General features: G+C 45.4%; 1 pseudogene; it reads right to left on the bottom strand.

The window, feature by feature from the left end:
- Positions 1 to 232: 232 nt before the first annotated feature.
- LOC127752720 (uncharacterized) lies at positions 233 to 9,763 on the bottom strand (annotated as a pseudogene).
- Positions 9,764 to 10,046: the final 283 nt, after the last annotated feature.

Here is a 10,046-nt window from a genome sequence, read left to right as displayed (position 1 = left end):
CATACAAGGGCGGATCCAGGCCTTGGACAGCTATGGCTCAAACCCTAGGCCTGAGATCCATTCATATAAATTTCAGAAAAGTGTATGAATTTGTAGAGAATTTGGGTAAGAAAATAGAGTTGAACCCTATAGGTGTGGCTCCATTTACATAAACTTCTAGCAGGCTCCACCACTGTATACATAGTTACATACATACAAGAGAATTTCTCGAAACAAACTTGAATTGGTTTACTCAAAAATTTCCTGGTTTCATGTCTAACCTTAGAAAAGGAATGCCAAGAATAACCAGTAGGATCCTGACATGTGTGACGAACTCGCCACCAGTGCTGAGATGCTTGGCATGGAACTGAGCCCCACAGTTTGGTCCAAGGTAGCACAACATCTCAATCCACACCATGGAGATGAGCTCCCAACGCTGAGCTCCGTTGCTTATCTTGAGAAGGTGATCGGTGATCACACGGCCATGACTAAAGCATGGCTCAGTCACCCCGGGTGACTGCCGCACATACCTCAGGAGTGTCTTCTCATCATGGACAGTGGAAGCTCGAAGGATGCGCTTCAGCAGGCGGCGTGCCTTACCAAGCCGAAAATGCCCATTGGTGCCACTCATCACGTCACGCTTCGCGACGAGGTACATTACATATCTCGACAGCTCCATGCTCGGAACCCTGCACGGGGAGCGATCATCCTCGTCGGCGAACCAACACATCTCCGTCGTGATGTGCCAAACAATGACGGTCATTGGAAAATACAAGGCGGTATCGGTGATGCCATTGGTTAGTATCCCTTGAGCAATGTCATCTTGGATTCTCCCCTCCTGCAGCCACCACTGCAACCACATGCCACTGTACTTGCTGGAATCCCAGTCCCAGTAGTCACTTACACTACGGGTGGTGGCAACCTCAATCAGTTTGTCCAATACGAGCTTTTTCAGTTTAGGAGAGACCGTCTTACTCATGTCGATGTCAGGCATGATACCCGTCTTCCTCACTACCCATCTGCATATTATGCTGCCACGCTCTTCTTGGATGCATGCATCGATCAGGTTATATTGCGGTATCTTCTCCAACCAGAGGGGTTTGCTCCATGGATTAACAAATCTGATAAGGCTGAAAACACAGCCAAACAAGCCACCTGTTTGGTGTAACTGCAACCAATATGATGAGATGAGCTTGAAGATGGAGGATATGTCCAATGTGACAGCACCAACTAGCAGTACATAGGACACCATGGCATCTTCTCTTCTGTAGTTGAATGGCCCCTTTAGATCAGTCCCTACAAACAACCTTAAGGCTACCGAGGTTGAGCAAAACGTAATCAGCCAGGCGATTACGCTGTAGACAAGGCCAAGGCAGAACTGAAGCACCCCATACTTAGTGTACATGTAGTCATAGATCAGTGAGAGTTGGATCTCAACCAGCTTATAGGCCATCTCCACCTGTGTGTCGGGATCTAAACTACGAAGCTTCTCGACGACGGTTCTCTCAATGATAGTGTCATCTTTAGACGACCATACCAGGAAAGGGGTCATGTCAGTCAGAAAACCTAGGCATATCCGAAGGCCCTCGCCGGCAGCCATCACCAGGCCCTGGTAAGCTTCATCAGCTTCTCTTATTCTTCCATCACGGACATCTAGATCCTGCACATCCTTCCCCGGGAAAATACTATGCAGCTCTTGGAAATAGGACTTGGCATCGATGATAACATCATCTTGTACATCCATCACATGATCTGCCACAGAATCACTGTTGAAATTATAAGCACATAATGATTTAATTTATTCCATAAATAAATCATAACATTACAGATGTAAACCAGATTGAACGCATCATTAGATCTACACATGTAAACTAAGCAGTAAAACATGAACAGATCAAATATGCGCAACATGTCGAACACGTACCGAGGTGGCGGAAAGACCGGTTGCTCGGCAGGAACTACTCGCGGCTGCGAGCGTCGACGAAGTCGCGAAGCACGCGAGCGGAGAGGAAGGCGAGCCGTCGCGGACGAACAGGGAGCAGTCGCGCGAAGCGCTTCCCAAAAACCTTATTGCCGCCTTCTCCCGGTGCAGGACGTCGAAGGCAGAGGTTCCGGAGACCTGCTGTCCCGATCGCCGGTGCACGCCGGCGAGCGGGATGGAGTAGTCTACGAGTGACGGCACAGTACAGAGTAGGAGGCAAACCCTAGATTGATTTCGCGTGTGTTGCGTGAAGGTGGCGGCTCGGTTTATATAGAGATAGATCGCCTGATCAGGGCGCCCGCGTAAACCGAACCGGATAAGTCGCGCGTAACCTATCCGGACTCCATGTCGTTTTCACGCACCGGATTTTTCGGAATGTTTCCAAAACAAAACAAATCTGAATCCAATCCCGCAGCAAAACAAAACTGCAAAAGAAGGCTGCATCTGCGCAAGGGTGAGGAGCCAATTTTGCGGACCATTCGAAGCGTACGTCGTGCACGCGCGCCGCCTGCCCTGCCAGGCGAGGCGAGTGAGCGCGCGCGTGTTTCCCCTCTTCTCTCCACCACACATGCTTCAAGTGGCTAGGAGGGCATCCTCCCTTTTAAGGAGGTCCCCCTCTCCTAGAATAAGCAAGGTGATACTAAACTCTACATGCATGCCATCCCATGAGGTGGGCTTTTGTGATTTTCCAAAGAATTAATCTTCGAATGGGCCTTAGCCCATCTATTAATTCCAACAATCCCCCACCAAATCTCAAAATCCCACTGAGATTTGCCTTTTCCAATATACTGTTTATATACCAGCGGTTCGATGGAGACCGATTAAGGTTGAACATCCACCTAGAACTCCAAGCTACACTTACTCACAACTTGAACAATGGACTACGCCTTGAATTGCAAGTCTTGTGCAAGCAAGTTTCACTTAGAGTCTTATCTGGTACTAGACCGTCTGTAGACTACCCCTCGGGTGGAGCGTATAAGTCATACTCCTAGGTCTTTAGTAAGCTTCCTAGAAGATTCACCCAAAATCTCCATAGACTGTGACCAACAGTCAAGCTTATAAAGGTGAGTTCTTTCAAGACTGCTCTGCAGGACAGCATCTTCGCTAATTAAAGCCAACAGAACTCATTAAGGCATAGCCAACCTGCCTTGCAGCTCACGAGAGTACATGCATCTTCACTTAGAGAGGGTATAGATTAGTACTCTCCTCTAGTTTACTAATGGTTTGTTCTTCCCAAGTTCTAATTCACGGGATCTCCGATCACATAGACTAGGTTACCACCATAGTATAACTCACATGGGTCTCAAACCCATCTCCTTCGATGCATTGTCTATCACATTTCGTGATAGTCCCTTCGTGAAGGGATCTGCCAGGTTTCTAGCTGTTTGGATCTAATCCAACGTTATAACTCCGGAGTTTCTCAATTTCCTAACAGACTTCAATCGTCTTTTCACATGTCTAGACGATTTCATATTATCCTTAGAACTATTCACTTTGACAATTACCGTTTGATTGTCACAGTTCATAAGGATAACCGGCATCGGTTTTTCAACAATAGGCAGATCCATTAATAGATCACGCAACCATTCTGCCTCAACAGTAGCAGTATCCAGTGCCATCAGTTCTGCTTTCATGGTTGACCTCGTCAAAATGGTCTGTTTGCAAGACCTCCACGAAACAGCACCACCACCCAGTGTGAAGACATATCCACTAGTGGCTTTGATCTCATCCACATCAGAGATCCAGTTAGAATCACTATAACCCTCCAGTACCGCAGGATACCCAGTATAGTAAAGCCCCAATTCCATAGTATCTTTCAGATAGCGCATTACTCGCTCAAGCGCATGCCAGTGATCATCTCCCGGATTAGAGGTAAACCGGCTCAACTTGCTCACAGCAAAGGAGATATCAGGCCTAGTTGCACTAGCCAGGTACATCAGCGAGCCAATGATTTGGGAGTATTCCAGTTGATTCCTAGCAATTATTTTGTTCTTGTGAAGCAACAAGCTAGGATCATAAGGTGTTGGAGAAGGCTTACTATCAATGTAACCAAAGCGATTCAAAATCTTCTCCACATAATGGGACTGCAAGAGTGTAATCCCATTCTCACCTCTAATTAGTTTAATGTTTAAGATAACATCAGCTACTCCTAAATCCTTCATATCAAAATTTTGAGACAAGAATGATTTAACCTCATTTATCACCTCAAGGTTTGTCCCAAATATCAGTATGTCGTCAACATACAAGCATAGAATAACTCCCTCACCCCCACCATGGCGATAGTACACACATTTATCTGCCTCATTGATTGCAAAGCCCGCAAATGTCAATGTTTTGTCAAATTTCTCATGCCATTGCTTAGGAGCTTGTTTCAGACCATACAAAGACTTCAACAATTTGCACACTTTGCCTTCTTGACCTTCAACTACAAACCCATCAGGTTGATCCATATAGATCTCCTCATCCAGCTCTCCATTAAGAAAAGTTGTCTTAACGTCCATTTGATGAACGAGAAGACCATGTGAGGCTGCTAGGGAAAGTAGCACACGAATTGTGGTCAATCTAGCAACAGGTGAGTAAGTGTCAAAGAAATCTTCGCCTTCTTTCTGAGTATAGCCCTTAGCAACAAGCCGAGCCTTATACTTTTCAATAGTACCGTCAGGCCTAAGCTTCTTCTTGAACACCCACTTGCACCCCACAGGTTTACACCCATAGGGTCGCTCTGTCACCTCCCAAGTCCCGTTAGCAATAATGGAATCCATTTCACTACGGACAGCCTCCTTCCAGTAGTCTGCATCAGGAGATGCATATGCTTCTGAAATTGACTTAGGAGTGTCATCCACGAGGTACACAGTGAAATCATCACCAAAGGACTTAGCCGTCCTTTGTCTCTTACTCCTTCGAGGAGCTTCACTGACATCCTCCTCAGAGACATGTTCATGTGTATGTTCAGTTTGTTCTGGTGGTGTGATTGAACTGGGAATTATTTCAGAGGGTTGGCTCGAACCACTATGTGTATCCTTCATTGGGAAAAAGCTCTCAAAAAAGGTGGCATCACGAGACTCCATAATTGTACCAACATGCATGTCCGGTATCTCGGATTTAACTATTAAAAATCTATAGGCAAAGCTATGATGAGCATATCCCAGAAAGACACAGTCCACAGTCTTAGGTCTAAGTTTGCGCTTCTTTGTTATTGGTACATTGACTTTCGCCAAGCACCCCCATGTGCGCAAATAAGAAAGTGATGGTTTTCTCCCAATCCATATCTCATATGGTGTTTTGTCCTTATTTCTGTTAGGAACTCTGTTTAACACATGATTTGAGGTCAACAATGCCTCCCCCCACCATGCCTTAGGTAGTCCCACGGTGTCCAACATGGCATTCACCAAGTCAGTCAGTGTGCGGTTCTTCCTTTCAGCAATCCCATTAGACTCGGGAGAATAGGGAGGCGTCCTCTCATGTATGATGCCATGTTCCTCACAAAATAAGTCAAACTCGTTCGAGAAAAACTCTCCACCACGATCAGACCTAAGCCTTTTTACCTTTCTGTCAAGTTGATTTTCAACTTCTGCCTTATAAATTTTAAAATAGTCTAGAGCCTCATCTTTCGTTTTCAACAAGTACACATAGCAAAATCTAGTAGCATCATCAATCAATGTCATGAAATATCATTTTCCACCCTTCGTCAACACCCCATTCATTTCACAAAGATCTAAATGTAGGAGTTCTAGTGGTGCCAAGTTTCTCTCCTCGGCAGCCTTGTGAGGCTTGCGAGGTTGCTTCAATTGCACACAACTATGGCACTTAGAACCTTTGACAATGGAAAACTTAGGATTTAAACACATGCTGGAAAGCCGAGACATCAAGCCAAAATTAATATGACATAAACGTGAGTGCCAAACATTAGCCTCATCATCCACACTGCCACAAATATGGTTCACAGACTTATTGCAGAAATCAGAAAGGGAAAAGCGGAACAGGCCTCCGCACTCATAACCTTTACTAATAAAATATCCATGTTTAGACACGACTACTTTATTAGACTCAAAAACCAACTTAAATCCGTCTCTAGTCAGACGGGAGCCACTAACAATATTCCTGTCGATAGAAGGGACATGCTGCACGTTCTTCAGCTGCACGATCTTTCCCGAAGTAAACTTCAGATCTGCATGTGACCCATTCCCCATTAGGACGGTGGAACCCCGTGCGACCTGATAAGAAGAAAACAATGAGATGTCAGCACAAACATGTACATTGGCCCCAGTATCAACCCATCAATTAGTAGACTGATTAACTGAAAAAACAGTAGGTAAATTACCATACCCGCTTCCATCTCCAGTGTTGCCAATGGTCACATTAGCAGACTTAGAAGTCTGCCCTGCAGGTGCCTTCATCCCCTTGCACTGTGGACACTTCCTAGCCAGATGACCAGGTTGCCCACACAGAAAGCAAGTCCTCTCATCCTGGTTAGGATTGTTGTTCTTCTTCTTCTGCTTCTTGAAGTTGGTGGTCTGTTGAGCTTTGTATTTCCCCTTGCTCTTGTTCTGGGCCTTGTGCGCAATATTGGCACTGGACTACCCACCATCGCCCTTAGACGCGGCGTCTTTTTCCTGAGCTTTCTCCTCAACATCAAGAGACGCTATCAACCTCTCAACAGAGTATTCCTGTCTCTTGTGTTTGAGTGCAGTACCGAAACTTCTCCATGATGGAGGTAGTTTCGCAATAATGCACCCGGCCACAAATTTGTCGGGTAAGACACACTTAAGGAGTTCGAGTTCCTTAGCCATGGTTTGTATCTCATGAGCCTGTTCGACTACAGAACGGTTGTCAGCCATCTTGTAGTCATGAAACTGCTCCATGATATACAGATCATTGCTAGCATCAGTAGAACTGAATTTAGTATTTAGTGCATCCCACAACTCCTTAGCGTCGGTCATATGCATATACACCTCGACCAGACGATCGCCAAGAACGCTAAGAATGCATCCCACAAAGAGAGTAGTGGCTTCCTCGAATTGCTTCTGTTGATCAGCAGTAAGAATTCCTTCAGGTTTGCCAGTACTCACCCAGAAGCATTTCATAGCCGTCAGCCACAGAGTGACCCTGATCTGCCAACTCTTAAAGTGCACACCGGTGAATTTACCTGGCCTCAGTGCATCGGCAAAACCAGCCAAGTAAAATCACAGCGCCTATAATAAGGTTTTTGGATTGTTGAAATTATAAGCACATAATGATTTAATTTATTCCATATATAAATCATGACATTGCAGATGTAAACCAGATTGAACACATCATTAGATCTACATGTGTAAACTAAGCAGTAAAACATGAACAGATCAAATATGCGCAACATGTCGAACACGTACCGAGGTGGCAGAAAGACCGGTTGCTCGGCAGGAACTACTCGCGGCTGCGAGCGTCGACGAAGTCGCGAAGCACGCGAGCGGAGAGGAAGGCGAGCCGTTGCGGACGAACAGGGAGCAGTCGCATGAAGCGCTTCCCAAAAACCATATTGCCGCCTTCTCCCGGTGTAGGACGTCGAAGGCAGAGGTTCCGGAGACCTGCTGTCCGATCGCCGGTGCACGCCGGCGAGCGGGATGGAGTAGTCTACGAGTGACGGCGCAGTACAGAGTAGGAGGCAAACCCTAGATTGATTTCGCGTGTGTTGCGTGAAGGCGGCGGCTCGGTTTATATAGAGATAGATCGCCTGATCAGGGCGCCCGCGTAAACCGAACCGGATAAGTCGCGCGTAACCTATCCGGACTCCATGCCGTTTTCACGCACCGGATTTTTCGGAATGTTTCCAAAACAAAACAAATCCGAATCCAATCCCGCAGCAAAACAAAACTGCAAAAGGAGGCTGCATCTGCGCAAGGGTGAGGAGCCAATTTTGCGGACCATTCGAAGCGTACGTCGTGCACGCGCGCCGCCTGCCCTCCCAGACGAGGCGAGCGAGCGCGCGCGTTTCCCCTCTTCTCTCCACCACACATGCTTCAAGTGGCTAGGAGGGCATCCTCCCTTTTAAGGAGGTCCCCTCTCCTAAAATAAGCAAGGTGATACTAAACTCCACATACATGCCATCCCATGAGGTGGGCTTTTGTGATTTTCCAAAGAATTAATCTTCGAATGGGCCTTAGCCCATCTATTAATTCCAACAATCACCTCCTGGCTCCATCGCCCTGCTAGCTGTCATGAGAGCCAAATTCTCTCGACATACTTGATTGTTCCAGAGATGAACATCAGCACCAATGGCGCCAAGAGCTGCTTGTCCGGGTGCCATGACTTGACCATGATGTAGATCGCTAGGGTCACTTGGGTGACGAGACCGAGGAGGTGACGCTTCCACAGCATTGCATCCTCAATGGAGAAGGCAGAAATCGTCTCCTGGCTGCCAAGGTGCAGCAGCAGGAGAGGCGTCCAGAAGAGCACGAGCTGATGATGGTGTGGATCGCCAACGTAGAGCGCCAGACGCCCCAGTGTGAAGGTCGCAACGTAGCCGGCTGACAAGTAGGCCAGCCAGAGAAGCAAGCTTAGTACACGGGAGGTGTTAGCCTTGCGAGTGCTTGAGAACAAGTGGAGGAAGACTTGCAAGCTGAAGCTCGCTAGTACCAGGCACTGGATCTCCCACTCGTTCCAGAGTTGCAGGGCACGTGTGAGTGAGCTGATAAAAGGGCCAAAGATCTACATTAGTTTGTAGTTATACTAACCAACTTTACAACTGCATTGATAGAAATTCCAAACATTTTCGTGCAATTTTTGCGTCTCTCTAAGTATCTTTATGTCTATCGAAGTGTGCATTAGTCTTTTTATGTTACAATCTATCGGTTTTACTAGCTAGCTGTCGACAGTTTTTGAAGCTGAAAACTTTCGATTTTTTGACCGTGCGATCCAGCGCCGTGATTCATCGTGATTCGTGTTTTCGATTTTTTGACCGCGCGATCCGCGCCGTGATTCGTGTAAGATTTGGAAAAAAATCGGCGCGTCGTGTGCGCTTGCAGGGGATCGAACCCAGGAGATCCTGGAAGGCGTGCATGCTAGCCACTTGATCTGTTGTATGTTTTTGAGAAGTTAGATGAGTTATATTTTAGTTATACTCCAGTTACACCCTAGTTACAATACAGTTACAATGTAACTACAATGCAGTTTGTAACTACATCGTAACTACTATGTAACTGAACTGTAACTACATTATCATCTCTATATAATTTAGATATAGTGTTACATATATTATTTTAATATTTATATACGAGTTACATTATACTTATATATTATACTTATATATGAAATTATATTGTAATTATACTATAGTTAGATTTGAAAGTTTTCTCCTTAAAAAACTGTCAACAGTTCTCTAGGTAGTTCCACAATCTATTCAAGCAGTTGTTGAGAACTCCAAAAATATTCTAGGGCATAAGGTGTGACACCTTCCCATCATCACTGGTTTAGTTTAGTTATGGTTTGATCCTTAAGGACTTATCCCGTTCAATCTTGTGAAGATGGAAATTAAAAGCGGGCACATAAAACAAAACAGTCATTAGTGTTAATTATTAGAAATTTAAAAAATAGATATATTTGATGCTTTAAAGGAACTTTAATATACAACGTTTTCACACATAATGTGTCATTTTGTAGTTTGAAAAACGTGCTAATAGAAACCGAGGTAAAACTTTATCTTTACGGGAAAAAAGGTGCTCCTCACTAGTCTATTTTCTAATTTTCTAATTTTACGTACACAATAATATATGTCTTTTTGAACGGAGGGAGTAACAATCTACTAAGAAAGATGGAATATCACCTCATGCCGCTCATGACTGCAACCAGAGCGCTGCTACAACTTGTCAACCGCTATTGCGGTCTCTGCGAGAGGAAAGACCAGGAGGAGCTAGCCGGTAGGACCAGCAGAATGTTGCTGTGTTTGCTTCTCAGCTGTAGTTATCAGGACGTACATTTAATTCACAATTCACCTGCGAAAATTTAAAAAAAATCGACTAACCTCCAACGTCCATGGTCGAAAGCAAAGACTCTGAAGCAGATTACAGCAAGAATGGAGGATTAGGGAATTGGAGAATGCGAGATTATACCC

The sequence above is a fragment of the Oryza glaberrima genome, chromosome 10 (genome assembly GCF_000147395.1).
Source record: "Oryza glaberrima chromosome 10, OglaRS2, whole genome shotgun sequence".
Lineage (NCBI taxonomy): Eukaryota > Viridiplantae > Streptophyta > Magnoliopsida > Poales > Poaceae > Oryza > Oryza glaberrima.
This window is presented reverse-complemented; position numbering and strand designations above follow the sequence as displayed.